This window comes from Phoca vitulina, unplaced genomic scaffold (genome assembly GCF_004348235.1).
Source record: "Phoca vitulina isolate PV1807 unplaced genomic scaffold, GSC_HSeal_1.0 scaffold14, whole genome shotgun sequence".
Lineage (NCBI taxonomy): Eukaryota > Metazoa > Chordata > Mammalia > Carnivora > Phocidae > Phoca > Phoca vitulina.
Window position 1 is genome coordinate 2,434,959 of NW_022589717.1, and position 25,693 is coordinate 2,460,651.

The window sequence follows — 25,693 nt, forward strand, 5'->3', positions numbered from 1 at the left end:
TGTCTGTTGCTTCTATCTTAGCATCAGCCTCTTTTTTTGTAGAGAAAAATCACCATTGATTAGAAGCAGGGATGTCAGCATAACTAGAGGCATTTCTGCTATAGGTTTTTGAGCCTGATGGAAAGTCCAAGATGATCTCTCTCTCTCTCTCTCCCTGGCACTGCTAGGAGAGAGCTGGGGATGTGAGGGAGTGGGATTAGGTGCTGGGCCAGCAGCAGGGGAGTTCTTCCATGTCTGCACATCTTCCTTATCTGCACCCTGGACACTTGGATGAGGCTTGGGTCTCCTTGACCTGCTCTCCTTATCTTTATGACCTCAGGAGCAAAGTGACTCCCCACTGGGAAGCTAAAAGACCATACCAGAATACCACCAAATACACAGATTTCAGGGTGCCGATTTTGTAGCAAAATGGCACAACATGACAAACTCTCTTTGGTAGCTTAGTTGCTGTAAAAAAATAGATGAATGTGTTCCACTAAGTTATGAGCTTAGCTTGGCTAGCACAGTGTGGGCAAATAAGTTTTAGGTATGGGAACATTTAGAGACTTTATGTCTGAATAATCAGATTTTTCTTTGAAGTAAGGGGCAACATTATGTCCAGGAGAGAGGTGTGGCTGTGGGCTGGGAAGCCTTAAAACATGGTGTGAGTTTATATTGCTGCTGTAGAGAATGAGAGAGGGAGAGACCTGGGATATGCCCATGGCAGCTGAACACTTGCCAAGGGTCCACCCAAGACTGGAGACCCACATTTCTAATAACACCTAATGACACTAATGATTGTGTCATGTCCTGATAGATTTCCTAATAGATTTCCATTGCCTATGTTAAATAGTTTGAGTGCAGGAGTGGAGAAGTTAGATGGGTATATTGATCTAAAATTGGGGCTTGGCTTTAGAAGTGCTCGGAAGAAAAAGCAGGAGAATTGAATGATACCCCACAGAGTTTAGGCTGGTAATGAAGTGAAGTCCAAGAGGTTAAGAACTGGCAGATCAATGGTGGAGTCTGGGTCCGTAAAGTCAATGAGGCTGAAAAACCAGCAGAGGGAAATGAGGCTATACTGTCCTGGAGATGAAGATGAAGCTGCAGCCCTGGGATGATGGCACGGCCATGGGAGTAGTGAGTACAGGGTGCTGGGTTTGATAAGCTGAGGATCATTGAGGCTAGGTTGTTATTGGGGCTTCTACATGAACGGTGAGGTCTTTCAAGATGATGAGAAGAGATGTGGGGTGCCAAATCCCAAAGTTTTCTGTGCGTGACCATGACCAATCAGTGGATAGCACCAACAAGAGGAAGTGAGGGTATGAACCTTGAAGGAGGAAAGACTTCATTCAGTATGGTGGCAGGAAAGTAAGAGTTGTAGATGCTGGGTACAGGAAGCCAGAAAAAGGCTTCATACAGTAGGAGGGAAAAGGCCTGATCCCAGTTGGAAATGGATGTTCAGAAGAATTAACTGGACCCCAGTGTGCTTAGCTCCCAGTGGTGTTGCAATGGCCTGTGGTGACCAGCAAGCCCTTAGGATTTGAGTGTTGCAAGGGAGAGAGGTCTGGATGGCGTAAGAAAACATCTTTGGGTAGGGAGCCTATTTTCTGTTTTTAAAAACATCAGCATTGGAACAGGTGATCTCCAAGGCATCTTCTAACTATAGAACTTCCCTTAAAAGTTCTTTCCTAAATCTGAAAAAATGCAAATCAAGAGTTTGATCCCTTGTATTGCCCAGCTGAAAGACTATGGCTAGATTCTGAATAATATTTTCTTCATGTGAAAATCACTATTCCCTTAGAGGTAGAAAGTAGTGTACTTTAGAAATTCATGGGAAAAATAGTTATAGTAAAAGGTGTGAGTTGATTAAATGAGATATATTTGTGTCTGGTCTTGGAACAGTTTACTTAGGAGGGCCAGACTCCGTTCCATGCCTGAGATAAGAAATTTCAATTCAGGGCATCTCAGACAGAATCACTTTTTTTTTTTTTTTTTTAAGATTTTATTTACTTGACGGAGATACAGCGAGAGAGGGAACACTAGCAGGGGGAGTGGGAGAGGGAGAAGCAGGCTTCCCGCCGAGCAGGGAGCCTGATGCGGGGCTCAATCCCAGGACCCTGGGATCATGACCTGAGCCGAAGGCAGACGTTTAATGACTGAGCCACCCAGGTGCCTCCAGAATCACTTTTTGTGCATAAAATGTTTGTTTATTCCTCCAAAAATAATATTGAGATAGTGTTGGATGCCTTTATAGATGTCTGGGTTTTTTTCCTCTTACTCAGCTTCATATATCTTTCGAAAGAAGCAGAAAGAATAAGTCAGGGGAGCAGACAGAATAAGGGAGTTGGAAAGTTGAAGGGGGAAAGGAAGAAAGGAAAAACAAATACACCCTCCCCCCAGATGCGCAAGAGAAGATCTAGGCTGAAACGGACTTTCATATTCAAAACTTGTAAGTAATGAGTTGTATGGGACTCTTGGAGCGCTCTTTAGAGAGTGGTTCCAAGTCTGACAAGGAGAAAGGAGCAAAAGAAAACAAAGTGACAGATTTTGTGGTACAGGGGAAGGAAGCACATTCAATAATTGTGATTTTAGGCTCCTTTTTGGGGGACGGAAGTATGAATAGAGTCTGAGCTCTATTTGCTTTACCACTTGTGTACTTTTATGACTTTTTTTTAACTTTACAAACTATAGTAATTAACTCTTTGTCTTTTGATTATGAAGAATGAGGAGAGATCATACAAAATTTTCTTTGGGAACATGAGCCCTCTTATTTCTTGGTATTTTCATCCATTCCCCTGCTTTTCCACCACCTCCTCTACCCCCCACACAACTAATTACTTGGAACAAGGCACAATTTTAGCATTATTTCAACCAGCTATTCCTTGAGGAATGGCAAATGAAAAAATGATAGTGACATGCTTCACAGAAACAGTATGGTTCAGCTTCTAGCAGTAGACGAGGACTGGGACTGCTGATCTTTGGCCCTAGGTCACTACCAGCCCTGGACCCTGCTTCCTTATCTTTAACTGAAAAGATGATTTCTTTGGACTGAGCTCCGAGGATTTTTGGCTCAAATTCTGCAGGAGGTTCGAAGAATCAGTTTCTGGGAAGGACTCATAATGTCATAAGAAATAGGCATGGCCAAAGGACAGGAGTAGGAGCCCAAAGGGGGCACTTCATGTCGGGCCTGTCCCCAGAGATGGCCAGATTGATCCTAAAGTGATAGACATGTGAGGCCAGCGTCCCTGAGCCCGTAGGTGGCTCTAAATGTGGCTCTAGGAGCCACTGTTGTTATCAGAGTGGAAGTACAGAGGTAGAACAACAAGCAGGAACTGGCCTTCTAACTAGGGGCTACAAGTGATTCCTTAGCAAGAATGTGTTGAACAGCTGTTCTTGACATTAGGGAAAAATTCAAAACTCTGGTCAAGTGATTGTTCTTTCCAGCCCTAGCCCTACCCTTGGTCCTTTTCTTTATTCTCACTTCTTTGTTAAGGTCATTCTCATGGATTCATCGTTCACATTTGTGCAGGTAACTGGTATATCTGGGTTTATATATCAGTTGTGCCTTTTTTTTTTAAAGATTTATTTATTTGCTTATTTATTTATTTATCTGAGAGAGAGAGAGCACGTGGTGGGGAGGGGCAGAGGGAGAGGGAGAGAATCCCAAGCAGACTTTGCCCTGAGCGCAGAGCCTGATACGGGCCTCGATCTCATGACCCTGAGATCACAACCGGAGCCAAAAACCAAGTGTCAGACACTTAATCGACTGCACCACCCAGGCACAGTTGTAGGATCTTGGGTATGTTGCTTAATTTCTTTAAATACCGATTTCCCCATCTGCCTAGTGGTGATACTAGCTACTAAAAGCTACTGTGTTAGTACTGTTGTGAGTATTAACACCGAATTACACAGGCAGAATATTTAGTATCATGCTGTCAGGGAGGAACCCTAATGGTCTCAGTTTATTATTCCTGAATCTCCCTCTTACACCCTTGTCTCTCATCTGTTCTCCAGCGTTTCAGTGAGCTACTGCTGTCTAACAAACATCTTGAAATCTGATGGCCTAAAATAACCATTTTATTATTTCTCATGATTATGTGGATTGACTATGGTTCAGCTGGATGGTTTTTCTGCTAGTACAGTTTGGGATTTCTCATCTGCAGTCAAATGGTGGCTGGGTAAGGAATATCTAAAGAGGCTTTACTTACATGTCTGTCACCATGGCGGTGGTAACTGGAAGCCTGTGGATCTCTTTATGTCTTCATGTGGTCTCTCCACGAGACTAGCTTGGGCTTCTTTACAGAGTGGCTGGATCTCATGAGCACAATTTTCAAGAGAGCAGGCTCCGGTGTGTAAGCACTGTTTACATCATGTCTGCTAATGTCCCATTGACCAAATTCAGTCAGTGTGGCCCAAGACTAGAGTCAGTATGGGAGAGGCTACACAAGGTATGACTATCAAAAGGTGTGGTTCATTGGAACCACCAAAATAAGTCTACCACATCCAGTTTCAAAGTCTCTGCTGTCTGGAAAACATCTTCATTTGGACGTCACTCTGTTAGCTTGAACCTAACTAACTTCTCTTCCAATCAAATGAGCAATTCATTGTTTTTTTTTGATGAGCATGGAGCTGCTACTGGATCATAAACTGGATATCCTTATTTTATCAACTTTCTCCACAAATTATTTCATTTCAGTTTTCATATTTCCAAGTTGAAACCTAAACACATTTCCCCCTTCTTTTTTTTTTAACACCAAAATTCAGACTTATGAAACTCTTACATTTATTCCTTTGTTCTTCTCCCCGCACTGCCACCATCACAGTCCACATCCTTATTATCTTATACATGAACAGCCCCAGTAACCTTTCAGTTAGGTTTTCTTTAAACTCTACTTTTAGACTGATGTGTTTCTTTTCAAGAACCTGCAGTATGTTTATCATTCTTGTCTTGACCTAAACTTCCTGCTTGTTTTTTCTGAGGCCCTTATTTATCTGACCCTACTCCATCTCTACAACTTTTTTTTTTCTTTTTCACAATTGTGTGTCATTCACACTCCAGAACCCGAGAGTGAGGAGGGAAGATACTTAAAGTATGTTTAAATCCGTCTACATTATAAATATCTTAGAACACAGAAAGGAATGGAGGGAGCCAATGTGGAGACAGAGCAAAAGTCCTGAAAACAAGAGATAAAATGGAAGAGATTTTATTGTTGCTATTTGCATTTTTTGAGATTTAGGTAGGAAGAAAAGGGGAGATCAGATATTCCAGGGGATTCATAATTAAATCACCTTAAGTGGAATTCCTTAATTTAAAAAAACTCGTGAACTGTCTTTTGTTCAGTTGGGACATGGCTCAGTTGGGTCATACATCCACAGTCTTTTCTTTTTCTTCACAGTCTTTTTTTATTGTTATCAGTGGTGCCAGGGTGTATGCTCTAGTGCTGGGCTTGGTACACAGTAAGTGCTTTATAAATGTTTGTTAGAGGGAGAGTATAAACAAAACGGTTAAATCCATACATGTATAAACTAAATAGGCATCGACAAAGTCAAATAAAAGGGTGTAATTTTTATATATTAAATGAAGAGAGATGTAGAACCTAGGTTTATGAGTTCACCATGAAATATAGACATCTGTTAAGCACTCAATACATGTACTCTAGACACTGAGACTAGAACTGGGGGGAATGAAGGCTTAGCTAGTAAGACCGCACAGTGAGCGTACCTGTTTCTTCCGTGGATAGAGCGTATAAAACATGTTAGGAATGTGGGAAGAGAAAGCCATTGTATTTTTTTTTTTTCTTTTTTGGATCTATGAGCCTTTGGATCAGATAACATTTTTAAAATGGGCGTTGATTGAATAGCTTCCTGTTCATTTGAGGAAATAACATTGTAAAGTGATAAACACAGAAAGGCATTAACCTAAGGAGGTTTAACCAGCATATTCAGTTATTCACTGGATTATTTTGATACCATTCATTTCCATCCCAGAGCACAGTATTTTTGTGAAACCAGTCAAAGTATTTAACCTCAGTAATGGAGATATTGTGTAAGGATATGGCCAACACTTTTGAAGAATCTTTCCCACCCCTCCAACTTTTAACCATTAATTTCAAATATCCTATTTTAGAGAACTCAAGTGCAGAGTAGTCCACTTTATTATCTTGGACTTCAAGGCCGGGACATTCTCGGGGTGGAGCCATGCTCTTCTTTAACAGTGATGCTGTTTTCTTCTTTTAAATCCTCCACACAGCTGAAGAAGGGGCCCTGTTTCTTACTAGAGCCTTTCAGGCAAAGGAGCGGTTTCCAACTTCCTACTAAATCCACCCAGCTATGTCATGCAGGGGATGCAGGGAAGAATTTTCCTTGGGAGGGCCTCCTCGGAAGTTTTGGAGATGGGCCTTGAGCTCTTGGCTGGAATTAGGGTTTTCCAAAGCGGAGGCTGTAGTACTGCTCCTCACTGATTGGGAGACGTGCTGCCTGGACTATTTTCATGAGAGTCAAATAAAACTCTCTTGTCTTAAGCCTGCTTTGAAAGGTGTTTTCCTAATGATTTTACCAGTCAAATAGAATGACTGTGTGGGAGAGCGCAGTTAAATAACTGGAACACTCTGGGCAGCTTCCATTCTCCACCCTGTGCCCCTACTTGCCTGCCCCCCTCCCAAACTCCTCCTTCCCCAGGCACACACTTGCTGCTCTGTTTTCTGTTCTGGAGCTGCCTGAATTGCATGATTTTTATGGATGAATGTGAACTCTTCAATCCAGAAAGAGGTGCCAGGAACACAAACAGTCCAGCTAATTGGCATTCACCCCTAGGGGAGGAGCATGACCAACCAAGCTGGTTGCATTATCTCCATGGGGCACTTAACTTTGAGAGAAACCTCAGACTTTCTCAAATCATCCAAGAAGCATTTCAAAAAGAGAAAGAATCACCAAGAAAAGGCTGTAATCAGGAGGGGCTCCATCTCTTGGGTATGTTGGATTGATGGCAAAAATACTTGCTGTGGCAGCTTATATTTTTATTGCGCAGCTTATCTGAGCTGTTTGTGATTTCAGGGTACTCCAGCCAGGTTCATAGCCTTTGGGAAGAGGGATTTCAAATTGGTGACCCACAAGCCACATCAAATTCCATCATAGACCGTGTGTGTGTGTGTGTGTGTGTGTGTGTGAGAGAGAGAGAGAGAGAGAGAGAAGGGGGGGTGAGGTAGGGAGGGGGGAAGGAAGGAGATGGGGAGTCGGGGAGATTCAAACTCTGCACTTGACTGGTACTGAGTAGTGGCTGCCCCACTAGCCGGGGACATGTGTCCTATAGTCCATGGTCCATGACCTCCCCACTCCTCCCTACTCCCCTTCATCTCATCAGTCAAGCTGATTCGCTGTTCTGTGTTACTTGCATAGTCCCTGTAGGCCTTTGAGTGGGCTACCCTGCTTTTAGTACAAGTATTTTCATTTTTTCATAGTGTTCCTTGAATTCTGAACTCCATTCTTCTGAGACAAACCAAAGGGGTTAAGGACTTTTCAAGAATTGATTTGCATTATAGAACTAAAATTTAGGAACATCAGCAGTTGTTTCTCGGTGAAAATATTTCTCAGCTGTAGCAGTGGCCGACCCTGACTGAAGGTCTGACTTTCAACTATTTTTTCCATGTCAGGGTATCGACTTCCTCAAGGGCCTGTCTGATGCTGGCCTCCAACAATAGAGCAGCTCTTCTAAAGCTTCAGAAGGGCCCTCTGGAAGAAATCTCATAAGTAGCACAGACTCCTGCCCCAGGGGCCAGGGAGCTTCCTGCTAACTCAGTAAACATTGTAGGAGACACAAAGAAATGTGAAGTGATCACATGTTCTGTATTCACCAGAGCAGTTCTTGGAGTTCTTTTGCTAATGAAAAATATAAAAACCTGTAGACATTCAGCTATGTGAGGCACAAAAAAAAATGTTTTGTCTTGTCTTTGTACCCCTTCCACCACCTAATGTTTTAATATGACAACAAACAAGTAGCACAAGTGAATTTACGCATATTTCTTTCTTCTGACCCTGTATCCTCACCTTTTAGTGGAAGTATTCAGAGGTTATGAAGAAGAGAATGGAAGAAATGGAGAACCCGTGGACGTAGAATAGCTCACAGACCATAAAATCAGCCTCTGAATCACTGAGAATTTGATAAGTAGAATAAGCCAACAAAAAAAATAATTTTCAAATACTGATTCCTCTTTGAACCATCTCATGTATTTTCCCTATGATTGTTAGAGTAAAATTAAAATTAGTATTAACTGAAACTTTACATCAGATTTTTATGTTGTATAATACAGTTGACCATTGAACAACATGGAATTTAGAAGCACTGATCCCCCCACCCGACAGTCGAAAGTCTGCATATAACTTTTGACTCCCCAAAACCTTAACTACTAATAGCTTAAGGTTAATCAGAAGTCTTGTCGATAACATAAACTGTCAATTAACACCCATTTTGTATGTTGCATGTATTTATATACTTTGTTCTTAAAGTAAGCTAGAGAAAAGAAAATGTTAAGAAAATCATAAAGAAGAGAAAATACATTTCCAGGGCTGTACTGTAAAAATTCTGCATATAAGTGGAACCACACAGTTCAAACCTGTGCTACTCAGGGCTCAACTGTATTGTGTTTTATTCCATGTGCCCAGATAGGACTGAGCTCATAGTGAGTCAACAATAAAATGAAAATACCTAAGTACCGTGGAGGCCAGTTATTTGGTCTATGGGCTGTTCTACCTGTGGGTTCTCAATTTATTCCATTTCTTTTTTACCATAGAAACTGAAGTTATAGTAAAAATAATGTCTAGAGACATCTATCTTCCTTACATTCCTTGGCTTTTATTTTCTTCCCTCAAATAATTCTATGTATCTTAAAATATATATTTCAAATGTTAATTATTAAACTAGATGAGATTTTTAACTAAGCTGACTTTTTAAAATTAATTTTATTTATTTTGAGGTAATGATAGATTCACATTCAATTGTAAGGAATAGTACAGAGAGATTCTATGTACTCTTAGTTTTCCCCAATTGTAACGTCTTGTAGTACCATAGTGTGATATCACAACCGGGATATTGACATTGACACAGTCAAGATACAGAACATTTCCACCAAAAGGTTGCCCTTTTATAGCCACATTTAGTTCCTCAACCCCACTTCTGGAAACTACCAGTCTGTTCTCCATTTCTATAATTTTGTGGCCAACTTATTTTTAGAAACATTTCTCTAACCATTGGCCTCTGGGGAGAAAAGACCATTTAACACTTGTATAGGGTTGATGCCTTTTGCAGGTGGAAGCCTATGTTTATAGGCGCAGGCGGTCATTGATGCTTTGTGCTGGTGTGCCAGGAGACCGCGTGGGGTCCTGAAATCCAGATTACTGAGACATCAGTACTGCAACTCTTCTTGCCAGGGAATGCCCCTGCCGGTGGTTGATGGAATTTTCCTGCCTGATGATGCTACCTCCACAAAGCTGGCCAAGAAGTGCCCTTGGTAGCAGAGCACTTCAGGCCTCTTCCTGCTGCTAGGCTAGTCAGATACTCTCTGGAACCACCGGCAGCTGTGGAAGGGCTGTGGGAAGATGCTTTCTCTACCTGTCAACCTGTTGTGACTATTTCCTGAGGAGTGCTGAGACTGCGGACTCTTTCCTTTTCTCTCCATCTTTGAAGTTATGTGCAGCACTGCTTTGACCCTGTATTACACTTGGGACTTCTGGAATGCCTCAAGATGCCAAATAGTTTTTTCTTCCTTGCTGTCAGTCTGACTTAATTATCTGATGCCACTATAGAAGTAAAACCAATTGCCATTCTTAAATAAGCAGCTGTGTTATTAGAAGAGCCAGGGATCATCTGACGTCTGCCGCCATTTGGGCCTCTGTAGCTCAGCTAGCCTGACTGCTTCCATTTTAGGTCATGAAGTATGCCATCCAGTAGAGGAGATATTGGAAGAAATTGATTTTTGTAGGTCTTTATGGATTAGAATTGCTTGTAACAGCCCCCTCTTTGGCATAAATCAGCTGTACATTGTCAGTTAAATGTAATTAAATGGTATAGTGTAAAATCATGGTAAGAAATTTGGTATTTTAGACATAATGTATTTCACTTATTTTAATTTTAAATGGTTTTAAATGTTTTGTCATTATTCTCACATAATAAAAACAATTTTTACTTTATGGATATAAGAGTTGATATTAATGGGATCATAAAGCCATGTCCTGACTGAGTAGTAAGGAGGGAACTCATAGATTTCTAAGGTTCTTCCTGCTCTTCTTTTCTTCCTTCCTATTTTTCTTTCTCTCATATTATATTCAATTTAACCTTTTTGCAAACTGAGGAGTTGCTAAGAATTTTAATGAACCATCTGTGTGTCAAATGTTCTTACCTATAAATTTTAACTAGTCAGTTGAGTTGTGAAGAAAATGGGGTGTGGGTTTTGGGTTCTGGGATGAAAGGCAAAAGGAAATAATTAAAAAATGAAAGTTTAATGAGAGGGGCTATGTGAAGCTTGTTAGTTTGTGGTCACAAAAAGAAGAAATAAATATAGGTTGCTGATCTTTGTTGATTATCACCTCAAGTAATCCATATATATATGGGGGGGGGAGATTTAAAGTTTTTCATTTTCAACAAATGAGTTTCTTGTGTTACCTAGGCTCCTTTGTCAGTAATCTACATTAAAAAGTTCTTAGTGCTTGGTCTTCAGCATTAAATTGGATGATTCCAACATACTTTTTGCACTCAAAAATATAATTCTAGTGGAAAGCTAATACACTCTATCACTCAATTTTAAATGTAAAACTTTGTTTTGAATGAGTAAGAAATTAAAATATGTTCAGTGTTCTGAGATGAGGATGCTAGGAAATAGGAGTACCTGTCATCTGCAGACCAGTGATATAGCATAAGAGAATCTTAAGCAGGCTCCATGCTCAGCGCAGAGCCCAGTCCGGGGCTCGATCTAATTACCCTGAGATCATGGCCTGAGCCGAAATCAAGAGTCAGCACTTAATGACTGAGCCATCCAGGTGCCCCTAGACAACTGATTATCTTCGTGTATTGAGAGTTTGTTTGCTTCTGTTTCAAATTACTTAAATGACAAATAACATTAATGCTAGCCCATCTAAGAAACACTGTCCAGTTGCCACTAGAAGGTAAGCTCTGTGAGGGCAGAGACTTTGTAGATGTTGGTTAAAGTTGTATTTCTAGCTCCTAGAATACTCCTGACAGAACAGGCAACCAAGACCACTTTGTTGAATGAATGAATGAATAAAGAGTAAACACGGGATAATAGGTTGAGAAATTAGTGTAAGTCTTTGTCTTCTCACTTTGAGAATAGTGAAACTACAAATTGATTTGCTGTAGGTAAAGAATCAGCCTCCCTATGGTAAGATATTATATATAGGATAAATGACATATTTTTATAAGATACCCCGGACTACATTTTGTAGGTCACATTTGCCCTCTCCTAGATATTCTCATGCTCAAGTACAAGGTTTCCTAACAAATAATATAATTCCTTGAATCTCAAAACAAAGCAATGGAAAAGAAATAGGTAGAGTAAGAGGCCAACATATTTGATGATAACTCTGTACTAAAACTTATATATGGAGAGAGATCTAATATCCTCTCATCTTCACTGTAGCCATAGGTAATAGCAGTTCTTGTCCATTGTGCAGGTGAGGAGGTAAGCTCAGCCTGTAAATGGTAAAGCCTGATTTTGAGTCCAGTTCTGTTTGACTCCAAAATCCATGCAATTTGACACCATGTTTTTTCTGAATACTACATTCTAATTTCTGTGGTTTATTTCAGTCGAAATTCTTGAAGAAGAAGTTTGCATTCACTGTTCCCACATTCTTACTGTGGTTAAATCCAGTGAATACTTTTCAGTCATGTTAGCAGTCTGCTTTTGCAGCAATTGACCATGAAGGGCTTTTTGTAGGTCCCACTTGAGATTATGTCTTCACTTGGTTTTTACTCTTCCTGGTTTTCTACCGCTGACTACTCCCGTGGGGTTTCATTAAATTTATGGGTTATTTGGGGGGAGAAGTGACATCTTAACTATATTGAGTCTTCCCATTTGTAAACATTCATACCTCCCCTTTTAAGTCTTTTAAAAATGACTTTTGATAAAGTTTTAGAATTTTCTCCATAAAAATCCTAGGAACCTTCAGTTATTATCACAAATGGTATCTTTTAAAGAAATAATTACATGTTCTATCAGTTTGTTGTGAGTTACAGAAACTCAATTGATTTTTATATACTCTGTATCAAGCAACCTTGCTGAACTATTTCTAATGGTTTATTTGTATTTTATTTTGACATTTAAAACACTTTATTTAGAAGTAATCTTAGATTTACAGAAGAGTTGCAAAGATTTTAGAGTTCTCCTATACCCTTCAGCCAGCTTTCCCTAAGGATAACTTCTTACGTAATTATGCCACTTTTGTCAAAAAAAAAAAAAAAAAAATGATACTGGTACATTACTTTTAACTAAACTACAAACTTTATTTGGATTCCACCACTTTTTCCACTAATGTCCTTTTTCTGTTCTAGGATCCAGTCTAGAAGATCACATTTAGTCTTTGATTTTTAATGTAGAAAATCGTACCATCTGCAAAGAACAACAGTTTTGTCCCTTAGTGTGTGTGTGTGTGTGTGTGTGTGTGTGTGTGTGTGTGTGTGGTGTAGGTATCAGGTGTGTATATACATACCTTCCTGTACTTGCTTGGGCTGACCACTCTTACCCAGGCTCTACTTGCTGTATGTCCTCTACTCCTCCTATAAATATTGGTGCTTCCCAAGATTGTCCTTTGTCCTTAATTCACACCTGCTATACATTGTTCTGGAGGATCAAATCCACTTTATATCTCCCTGTGTGGATTTGGTGTAGCCTCTGTGCCCCAGGGAGCCACTTGTTTGCTACAACTACCAAATTTTTATTTCTAGTAGATTTCTTTTTTGAGCTCCAGATTCATATAACTGTCTTCTGGATATCTCTGGATTTTCCACAGACTTCCAATATGTCTTAAGGGAGCACATCTCATTGTCTTCTCTTGTCCCTCCTCTTGCATTTCCCATCTCCATAATCTCCCAGTTATCCAAGATAGATTCTGAACTCCTCCCTCCCTTTTTTCCTTCCTCTTTTTTTTCCTTCTTTTTTCCCTTCCTTCCTTGTCTGCCTTCTCTCACCTCCATTCCCTTCATTCCCTTCCTAAATGCTCCTATTAATTCTATTTCCTTCATTTCTCACATGTTTACCAACTTCTCTCCATTCTAACATTTCATTAAATGCTCTCATCATTTCACACTATCAAACTCCTTAACACATTATTCAGAGCCTCTGGCCTCCACTCCATCTTGTCCCATGATGCTCTTTTCCACAGCACACAAAACTCCCTCACTCTCTGTGCTAGCCAGACCTAATCACCTGACTGACGTTCCTTGGATAAGCCGTGTTCTTCCCTTTCTCCTTTGGAAGTTGTATACAGATGCTTTTTTTTGTTGTTGTTCTTACTCTTTTTTCCTGACTAACTCCTGCTAATTCCTTTGGTCTCTATTCAGTTGTCACTATTTCCGGGAAACCTTTAGTTTCCCACGCTGGGTTATATCTACCTTCTGAGAACTCTCAAGGTAGTTTGTATTTCTCTCATGACACTTAAAGTATTGATCTTGTTTAGTTATTGGTCTGTATACCATTGCTCTTCTCCTCGACAATACTGTATGTTCTTCAAGGTCAAAGAACAATGTTGTATTTTGTTTTGTGGTTCCTATTGCTTAGCACGGTACCTGACACATAGCTGTTACTAATAAATGTTTATTGAATGAATGACTAAATATATTCACCATTCTTGGGAACACAGACTTGTGTATCCAAGAATGACATTCTTTCAACAGACAAAACACCCTAAATGTCAGCTTCCTTATTTATAAATGGAAAGGGTACACTAGATGATCTCTGAAGTCCTTTACAGCTCTAACAAATTGGTATTTATGATTTTAAGATTTATCATCCTTGAGTATATTCAAAAGAAAACAATACAAATTCTGGGGGAAATTCCAAAGGAGTTCCAAAGTATTTTGAGCAGTGGCAATAACCCTGGAATAATACTTTGGCTTTTTGGTTATATTGCATAGTTAAATGTGTCAAATGTTAATAATCTGAGCACTTGAACATTTGAGTGGTTTATTTAGGATGATCAGAGTTTCTGTTCCTTTGCTAACAAAGCCAAATCATTTTAGGAAGACTAAATTTTCTTTTGCTGAAGATTTTCAAATAAAAGTAAGACAGCTGTTTCTCATGGATATTGTAGATGAGATTTAAAATGTAACTGTATAATCATGGGACTAATTGACCACTAAGGTCTTGCCTAGTGATGAGACCCTTCACTTTTGTGGTTTACAGCTTTTGGGTTTTTTGTTTTGTTTTGTTTTGTTTTTTGGTATAACAGAAAAAAAAAAAAAAAAGTTGGATAGCACACTGTTTTTCCAAGTTCATTTTACTGAATTTAATATCAACATTAGAAAGCCACCAAAAGTCTATGTTTATCAAAATTGTTGACTTCTGTGTATCCAAAAACTTAATATTGTGAGTGGTCTCCAGCTTGCTGAAATGATCTGAGTTACATCAGTGTCCAAGGTCCAATTTATGTATTTATTTTTAAAGATTTTTTATTTATTTATTTGACAGAGAGAGAGATACAGTGAGAAAGGGAACACAAGCAGGGAGAGTGGGAGAGGGAGAAGCAGGCCTCCCGCTGAGCAGGGAGCCTGATGCGGGGCTTGATTCCAAGACCCTGGGATTGTGACCCGAGCCGAAGGCAGATGCTTAACGACTGAGCCACCCAGGCACCCCCCAAGGTCCCATTTAAAAAGGTCTTTTGGGGCACCTGGGTGGCTCAGTCGTTAAGCGTCTGCCTTCGGCTCAGGTCATGATCCCAGGGTCCTGGGATCGAGCCCCGCATCGGGCTCCCCGCTCAGCGGGAAGTCTGCTTCTCCCTCTCCCACTCACCCTGCTTGTGTTCCCTTTCTCGCTGTGTCTCTCTCTTTCAAATAAATAAATAAAATCTTTAAAAAAAAAAAAAAGTCTTTTAATGTACTGTTTTGTTTTTTTTTTATAGCATATATATGTATAATTGATACAGAAAACCACATAAAACATCTCATCCTTTAATGAATTACTAGGTGAACATTCTTGTAGCTGTCACTCAGATCAAAAAACAGAATTTTGCCAGCCACTCTAAAAGCCTCTCTATGTCCCCTGTCACAGTAACAGTCCCTTGCTTTCCCAATACAAGTGTACAGATTTTTATTTTAATTACTTATTATTTTTTTTTTTAAGATTTTTATTTATTTATTTGTTTGACAGACAGGCACAAGCAGAGGGAGCCGCTGAGGGAGAGGGAGAAGCAGGCTACCTGCTGAGCAAGGAGCCCGATGCGGGGCTCAATGCCAGGACCCCGGGATCATGACCTGAGCCAAAGGCAGATGCTTAACTGACTGAGCCACCCAGGAGCCCCATAATCACTTATTATTTCTTCATAGTTTCATCACACCAATAGGCATCCTTAAATATTCTACTTTGTTTTGCTTTTTAAATAGGTGTGTTTTAAGCTGTCAGTCTGGATTTTGCTGATTGTTTTAGCTCTCTAGGACTTGGCTATTTAGGACAAATGTGGCTTATTTCATGCCTCAGTTCTAGAATGACATTCTACCTGGAATATCATTCCTCCCTGTCTCCCTACCCTGTACCTTCTCCATGAAATTATTTCCTACTCACCCTTCAAAACTTAGCTGAAATCTCATCCCTCCTAGAAAGATTTCCTGATTTTCCATCTAATAACATGTCCTTTTCTGTAGTCCCATCGCACCTATATAAAACTCCAGTATCACACCAAGGGCATTGCTGCAATTGTTCCTTTACCCATTTTTCTCTTGCATGAGATGCCTTCATCCACCACACACTCACTAGATCCTTCTGTACGGCAGGCACCGTGCTAATGCATGGGATATAGAAATGGGTAAGTACTTCTCGCTGCCCTCAAGAACTGCATAGTCAGGAAGGGGCAGATCAGTATGGTATAAAATTGTTCTGAGTGGAGAAAACAGGACAATAGGAGAGTATAGAGGAGAGGGTCCCTATCCTAAACTGCGGAGAGAAGGGAGGAGGGAATGACCGCAGAAGGTTTCCACAGTAGATTGTAATTCCAGAGTCTAGCTCAGTGTGTGCCACAGAATAGTACTTATTATATAACAAACAGGAATGTTCTATTTTATAGTCATTTATTCAGGCACCTTTTAGGTGGCAAACTTCATAGTACTTTCATGGAGAAAATACCTTTTTTAATAGCTATGGAAGACACTTTTCAAGTGTATAACTGAAAACCTGTGTTTAAAGTAGGGGTTAGTTTTTATAGAAGATGAAAAACCAAGGCTTTAACATTTATCTAAGTATAAAAATATAAATTGATTTTACATTTCCAGACACTTTTAAATTTCCAGGCTGAGGATGATAGCTTCCCTGGTTAGGTGCAGACAGAATGGATTTTTATGGTTCACAAGAGCTGATGATTAAGTCATCCTCCATTTTTCAGAACACATTTTGTTTTGCAGTCCTGTCTATTTATGATATTTCCTTTCCTGACAAGTGCGGAAAATTTTAAAATGTACTCTTTATATGGAAATTTAATGTAATTGCTTTCATTTCCTTTCTTAAAGTACTTAATATTTAAACCTCTTATGAAGACCTTCTTCCCCTCTTCCCCCCAGCAAATGAAATGTGTCTTTGGCTTATGCCTTTGCTAAGTCATAAGATCCACTGGCTTTGCTTATTAAGAGTCTTCTAAATCTCAAGTATGATTATTGTATCTTTCCTCCCCATGAAGCCAGTGCAACATGGAACAGTGACAACTAAAAATCTAACTTGAATGCAACCAGATTTATTTTCACTGGATTGTACATTTCAGTATTTTTGAGTACTGGCTGAGATTTCACATTGTACAGAATCTGCAGAGTATCTGAGGGACTCTATCTGGAACATTAGCACAGTTTTTATACCTGTTATGGACTGAATGTTTGTGTTTCCCCCCTCCCTCAATTTATACATTGAAGTCCTAACCCCAATGCAAAGGTATTAGAAGGTGGGCCTTTGGGATGTCCTCTCTCACCACTTTTATTCAACACAGTACTGGAAATCCTAGCCACAGCAGTCAGATAAGAAAAAGGAATAAAAGGCATCCATTGGTAAGGAAGAAGTAAAACTTTCACTATTTGCAGATGACATAATACTATATACAGAAAATCCTAAAGACTCCACCAAAAAACTACTGGAACTGATAAATGAATTTGGTAATGTTGTAGGATACAAAATCAATGTACAGAAATCTGTTGTATTTCTGTACACAAATAATGAAGCAGCAGAAAGAGATATTAAGAAAACAATCCTATTTACAGTTGCACCAAAAATAGTAAGATACCTAGGAATAAACCTAACCAAAGAGGTGAAAGACCTGTACTCTGAAAACTAAAAAAACACTGATGGAAGAAATTGAAGACAATGCAAATGAAAAGATACTCCATACTCATGGATTGGAAGAACAAATATTGTTAAAATGCATATACTATCCAAAGCAATCTACAGATTCAGTGCAATCCCTATCAAAATACCAACAGCATATTTCACAGAACTAGAACAAATAATCCTAAAATTTGTATGGAAGCACAAAAGACCCTGAATAGCTAAAGCAACCTTGAAAAAGAAGAACAAAGCTGCAGGTATCACAATCTAATTTCAAGGTATACTACAAAGCTGTAGTATTCAAAACAGTATGGTACTGGCACAAAAATAGACACAGATCAATGAAACAGAATAGAGAACCCAGAAATAAACCCATGATTATGTGGTCAATTAATCTTTGACAAATGAGGCAAGTGTATGCTATGGGAAAAAAGATCTCTTCAACATATGGTATTGTGAAAACTGGACAGCTATATGCAAAAGAATGAAACTGGGCCACTTTCTTACACCATATACAAAAATAAATTAAAAGTGGATAAGGACCTAAGTATGAGACTTGAAACCATAAAAATCCTAGAAGAGAGCATAGGCAATAGTCTCTCTGATATTGGCCATAGCAACTTCTTTTTTACATAGGTCCTTAGGCAAGGGAAACAAAAGCAAAAATAAACTGTTGGGACTACATTAAATAAAAGGTTCTGCACAGCAAAGAAACAATCAACAAACTAAAAGACAACCTACTGAATGGGAGAAGGCATTTGCAATGACATATCTGATAAATGGTTAGTATCCAAAATATATAAAGAACTTACACAATTCAATGCCAAAAAAGAACTCCACCAAGTAATCCAATTAAAAAATAGAAGAAATAAACATAGATTTCTCCAAAGAAGACGTACAGATGGCCAAACAGACACATGAAAAGTTGTTCAACATCACTCATCATCGGGGAAAGGCAAATTCAAAACCATAATGAGATATCCTTTCATAATTGCTGTCAGAATGGCTAAAATAAAAAACACAAGAAACAAGTGTTGGCAAGGTGTGTAGAGAAAGGGACCTCACCAGACACGAAAGCTAATAGCACCTTGATCTTGGATTCCTCAGCCTCCAGAACTGTGAGAAATAAGTGTTTGTAACTTACATCACCCAATCTATGGCATTTTTATTATTATAGGCTGAATAATCTAATTAATACAATACCTTTCAATACATTGCTACCCAAATTAGCATTAGCTGCCCAATGAACTGCCTTTGGTTACTTGTTTTGTTCTTTTATAACCTACAAAACTTTTTATTAGAGAAAGTTTAAAATATATACAAAAATACAAGGACCAGTATAAAGATCCCCATGTATCCATCATCCAGCCTCAGCAGTTATCATCACATGACCAGTTGTTTCATCTATACCTCCACTAGCTCTTTTCCCCTCCCTGGTACTGCATTATTTTGAAGCATATCCTAGGTGACATATCATTTCATCAAATATTTTAGAAAATGATTATGTAAGTCATTATATAAGTAATATGTACATATTCGTACATATTAGATACATAAATGATTAATATGTGTCTCTAAAAGATAAGGACTTAAAAAAATAATCAGTTCCATTCTCATGCCTAAAAATTTAAAAATTCCCTTAGAAGCAGAAAATATCCAGTTAGTGTTAAAATTTCCCCTTGGCCTTATGTTTTTCTACAAAAAAAATTAAAAATATTTGCTTTAATCAGAATTCAAACAAGGTTTACACATTGCTTTTATTGATATGTCGTTTATGTATCTTTAAAAAAAATTTTTTTAAGAGATTTTATTTGAGAGCATGAGCATGAGTGGAGGAGGGTGGAGAGGAGCAGAGGTAAAGGGAAAAGCAGACTCCCTGCTAAGTAGGGAGCCCAACACAGGGCTTGATCCCAGGACCCTGAGATCATGACCTGAGCCGAAGGGAGACACTTAACTGACTGTGCCACCCAGGTGCCCCCCTTATGTATCTTTTAATTGAGGAATTTCCTCTCCCTCTTGGAACTCATGAACTCATGAATGTGATTATTTTCATAGTGATGTTTAATATGGTACACACTTATATTTTATTCTAGATTATTTTAAAACACTGACAATGCTAACATTGTTATGTTCCTATAAAAGTAACATATACTCAATGAAGAAAAATTTCAAAATATCAAAAGGTATATGAAAATAAAATATTTTTGTTTCATTATTCCATAACTGTTAATTCTTAGGGATAATTTTCTACTAAACTGTATATATTCAAGTGTATAATTTTTATTAGTAAGTATTCCCTCTGCTATTACTTTGGGCTTAATTGAAATCAGAGATTTTTTTAAAAAAAGATTTTATTTATTTATTTGACAGAGAGAGATACAGCGAGAGAGAGAGAGCACAAGCAGGGGGAGTGGGAGAGGGAGAAGCAGACTCCCCGCCAAGCAGGGAGCCCAACGCGGGGCTCGATCCCAGGATCCTGGGATCATGACCTGAGCTGAAGGCAGACGCTTAATGACTGAGCCACCCAGGCACCCCTGAAATTAGAGATCTTAATTAGAAATCTTTTTTTGGGTGCCTGGGTGGCTCAGTTGGTTAAGCAACTGCCTTCGGATCAGGTCATGATCCTGGAGTCCCGGGATTGAGTCCCACATTGGGCTCCCTGCTCCGCGGGGAGTCTGCTTCTCCCTCTGACCCTCCCCCGTCTCATGCTCTCTCTCTATCTCATTCTCTCTCTCAAATAAATAAATAAAATCTTTAAAAAAATTTTTTTTTTTTTTGTAGTTCTTACTCTTAATAATAGAGAACAAGATGGATACCAGAGGGGATGGGAGTGGGGGGATGGGTGAAATAGGTGATGTGGATTAAGGAGCACACTTGTGATGAGAACAGGGTGATGTATGGAACTGCTGAATTATTATACTGTACACCTGAAACTAATATAACACTGTATGTTAACTGGAATTAAAAAATATATAACAAAGTAGTAATATGGCAAAAAAAGATCTTTTTCTAGTTCTCATGGTAGAAGCTTTGATTTTCACAATTTTTGCTTTGCTAATATAAACACTTAAAGCTATAGCTTTTCCTTTAAGCATGTTGACTTTCCATTATCATATAATTAGGAAATATTTTCTAATTTCCCTTGTATTTATCGGTGTTTTTTAGAAGTATACTGCTTAATCTCCAAATATTTGGGGGATTTTCTAGATAACATATTGTTACTAATTTCTAATATAATACTTTGTTTGATTTTAATCCTTTTAAATATATTGAGACTTATTTTGTGGCCAGTATGTAATTTATTCTTGGGAGTATTCCTTAAAAAAGAATGTATATTCTGTTTGGGTGCAGTGATCTTTAAGTGTCAACTTGGCAGACATATTCATATGTAAAAGTGAAGTTGGATTTTCATACCTCATAACAAAAGTTAACTCAAAATGGATCAAAACCTAAATGGATAAGGTAAAACTAAACCTCTTAAGAGAAAAGCTTAGTTGTAAATCTTCATTCATGACTTTGGATCATGCAGTGGTTTCTTAGATAGGACAATAAAAGCACAAATAATAACAAAATTGATAAACTGGATTTCATGAAAATTAAAAATTTTCTACTTCAAAGGACAACATCAAGAGAGTGGAAAGTCAACCCACAGGATGGGAGAAAATATTTGCAATATTAGAGATTTTTGTCTAGAATATATAAAGAGCTCTTACAACTCAGTGATAAAAAGACAACCTAATTTAAAAATGAGCCAAGGATCTGAATAGATATTTCTCTAAAGAAGATATACAAATAGCCAATGAGTACATGAAAAGATGCCTAATATCATTACCCATCAGAAAAATGCTTATCGAAACTATGAGATATCACTTCACACCCAAGTAGGCTGGCTATTATAAAAACGAACAGAAACAGAAAAACAGAAAACAAAAAACAAAAAACAAAAAAAACCCCACCAAAAACAAAAACCCAAAACACAGACTATAACAAATGTGGTCTGGATGTGGAGAACCTGGAACCCTCAATTTCTAGTGGGAATGTAGAATGGTTGCTTTGAAAAGTCTGACAATTCCTAAATGATTAACCATAGTCACCGTATGACTTAGTAATTTGACTTTTCAGTGTATATCCAGAAGAAATGAAAATATGTCTACCCAAAATCTTGTTTCTGTAGCATGTTCATAGCAGTATAATTCATAGTAGCCCAAAAATGGAAACAAAACAAATGTTCATCAACCAATGGAGGTAAATCAAATGTGGTTCATCTATTCGATGGAATGTTATTTGGCAACAAAAAGGAATTAAGTACTGATAATGGCTACCACATGGATGAACCTGGAAAACCTTATGCTAAGTGAAAGAAGCCAGTCATAAAAGACCATATATTGCATGATTCCATTTATGTGAAATATCCAGGATAGAGACAGGAAGTAGATTAGTGGTAGCCTAGGCCTGGGGATGGTGGTATTGGGGTCATAGGAGGTGTCCTAAAGGCTATAGGATGATGAAAATGTTCTAAAATTGATTGTAGTAATGGTTGCACAACTCTGACTATACTAAAAACCACTGAATTGCATGTACACTTTAAATGAATTGTATCATATGTGAATTACTATAGACTGTTAAAAAACAAAGGAACCAGGAGCACCAATAGTTCAGGACAAGAGCCCTTGATATTACTTAATATCATTGTGACTTTAGAAAAAGAACTTGTCAGCTGGAGTTAATTGATTTGAACAATTCAAGTTCACTAGGCAAATAAGCATAGGATAGCTTACAATGCTGGCAATTTTTTTTAGCACAGTTTTCAGATGACTATGATGGTAAGAGGAGAATAAAGTCTCAGGTGAATGAAAGCTACATGATGTAAAAAGAAAAAAGTCAGGTAAAGTTGGTAGATAATGTTATTCATATATTCCGTATTCTTATTGTCAATTTTTGCTTGAGATATTTTAGGATTCTATTATTAGGTGCTACACATTTAAGATTATTATGTCTTCTTGATGTATCTGACCTCTTATCATCATGCAATCACCTTCTTCATCTCCATACTACTTGCTTTGAAGTCCACATTATCAGATAAAATTAATATAGCCATATCAGCATTCTTAGGGTGTGCATTTTTTCCCCATGTTTTTACTTTCAACTTGCCTTTGTCTTTGTATTTAAAGTGCTTTTCTTATAAACAACACAGTTGAGTTTTGCTTTTATATCTTGTTGACAATTTTTTCCCTTAAATGTAAATGTTCATTTACATTTAGTGTAATTATTGATATGTTGGGTTTAATCTGCCATCTTGGAATTTGTTTTCTAATTTCCCCATCTGTTCTTTGTCCAGTTTCTCTTTTCCTTCCTTCTTTTGGGTTGAGTAGATTTTTGTATTCTATTTTGCCTTATAGCCCAGCTGCCAACTGTTTGGGTAGGTCAGGAGTTAGCCTTGCTCTTGAACTCAACCCCTGGCTTGTCTTGGAAGATCTCTCTTCATCCTGCTTTGCATATCTCTCTTCATCCTACTTTCCATTTGGTGAAGGCTCAGTGCTTGTCAGAGGGATCTTACTCAGAGATTGTCCTGCTCCTAGCCTTCAGGGAACTGCTGCTTTGCACTCAGCAAAGGCCTGGGGGTACTTCAGGAAGACTTCTCAGCGCTTCTGTTCTGTCTGAGCCTTTGATGTGTAGTGGTTGTGCACTAGGTGCAAGCTCTGTGAAAAAGAACTGGCAGGTGGGTATGGAGTAGTTCTTTAATTAGAGCTCCTCAGAACTCTAATTCCTCATATCAACAGCTGTTAAGAGTTAATAAAGTTTCAGCTGGTTTCTCCATACTTCCCTTTTTTGGCAGGTTTATTTTTCTCCTGTCAGAGATAAAAGCAGTTAGGCATCTCTTTTTTGGGAAGGGATCATTTGTATGTGGAATTTAGTTCATTTAGGTTACTTTGCTTCTCAGCTTTAATGGGTTTTTAAAGAAAATTTATGATTTTATGGCTTATACAGCTTGTTGTTTTAGGCTGGGGTTATTTCTAAAGTGTATATTTTTATAATTATATGGCAATGGAAACATTTTTAAAGCATCTACAATTAATGTTTATTTTTTAGTGGCTTCTTGAGTGATAATTGCCTAGTGTGGAATACCCAAGGAATCTGTAAAAGGTCAATGAATAAATGAATGGTGGCATTTACTTTAGGTATTGAGTCACTGGTATTGGCCCCACATTAATATACATAATCTCCCTTATGATCAGTAATACAGTTAATGATGGTGAGCTACAGCTAGGGTACAGTTTATTGATTAAGCACCAAAAGAAAGTATAGTGATTATGAAATCTTGCCTCATGAGCATTTATGCAGCCTTATGAGTTAAAATATATTCATAATTATATTCATAATTAATATGGCTTATGTGGATCACTTTAGAGCTGTATACAAGGTTTGGTCATACTCATTAAGATAATTTTGCTTATATTTGTTAAAAATAAAGCTTATTTTTTACACTTCACTGTAATGCTGTGAAAAAGACTTTATGCCCTTCTTTGTTTAGTTTTCATGTTTTGATTGTATTTCTTTTACCTTACATTATCTTTTAAGATTCTGTAGAATAATTTTGCCTAGTAAATGCAGGCTTACCTAATGCTATGCTCTCTGAAATCTAGGAGTGACTGGTCCACAGAGGAGAATCAGGCATTTAATGTTCAACAGATTTTTTTTTAAATGTAAATTCTCAGACATTCATAAAGTAAGTAGTGCAAATAGAATAATAAACTCCCATGCTTCTAATAACTGTTGACATAGGTTAATCAAACTTGTTTTATTTATCCTGCCCACTTTATAAAAAAACTTGATTGGCTGGTAGAATATTTTATTTATTTTTGATTGCTAAAATGTTTTAAAGCTAATCTCAGATGTTATGTCTTGTTTTACCTGTAGGTTGCTCTGCCTGATACAGAAAACTTTAAAACATAATTACTGTGACATAATATCTAATAAAGTTAATAATTCCATAATTTTTCAAACATTGCTTTTTCATGTCATGTTTCCCTAGCTACCTGGAAACACCTGGGAAAATTAACTTACTTTGTTTCTAATGTTATCTGATTAATATTATGCTAATTCCTAAACATTTGAAGATTTACTGCTTTTTTTCTATTGCTCTCAAGAATGTCCTAGATATGTTCATAGGCCATATAATGGCCTATGAAAAAATTCATTCTGAGACCAGGTAAATTTTATAAACAATGTATACTTGATCCCCTTATGGTGATTTATAAGATATATAATGCAGGTTATAAGTAGCAAAGGTTTGAGAAGTTTGGCAATAAAGAGTTAACTTGGCTTAACCAAGAGTTTCCTAAATTTATTTAGCCCCAGAACCTGTTTTTTATGTAACCTCTCTTAGCTAAAATACATTTTGGAGAATACTATTTTAGGCAGGAGAATACTACCTCTGAATGGCAAAACAGAAGCTGTTAACTTCATTTATATTTGAGTTAGATAATTATCCTTATGGCATAATCATAATCATGTAATATATATTTTTTCCCTAAAATCTGCTTAATATTGATAATGCAGTACAACAGGTCATCCTCCTCAGGATCTTACATTCTGAAATCTTTCAACACACTGTAAAAGCGAATCAAGTATGAGCATTTTGTTTTTTCATGAGATAGATATTTGCCAAAAAAAAAAAAAAAAAAAAAGGTATACACCACAACCCGTCTGTAAAGAAAGATAAAAGACAATTGGTATTGTATTAAAGGGGAAGCTAGAAATAAGATGTGTAGAAACTTAAGGAAATACAAACCAAAAGATAATAGTGATCAATTAGATTATTTTTTATTTGTGAAGAACTGGTTAAAAATATCTTTAAAGGGGCACTGGGGTGACTTAGTTGGTTAAATGTGGACTTTTAATTTCGGCTCAGGTCATGATCTCAGGGTCATGAGATGGAGCCCGGGTCAGGCTCTGCACTCAATGTGGAGTCTGCTTAAGATTCTCTCCCTCCCTCTCCCTTTGCCCCTTTCCCTGCCCCAGCATCCTGCGAGCATGTGCACTGTCTCTCTCTTAAAAAAAAACAAAAACAAAAAACTTTTAAGAAGTTTAAACTTAGGCAGTGGTGTGGAAATAAATTCTTACATTTTTATGTACTTTTATTTTTAAAAAATATTTCTTTATTAGAGGGAGATAAAGCATGAGCAGAGGCCAAGTGG

General features: G+C 37.9%; 1 protein-coding gene across 1 annotated transcript in view; it reads left to right on the top strand.

Annotated features, from left to right (window-relative positions):
* The window catches only part of FGF2 (fibroblast growth factor 2), a 63,880-nt gene that overhangs the window by 26,598 nt on the left and 11,589 nt on the right, over positions 1-25,693 (top strand).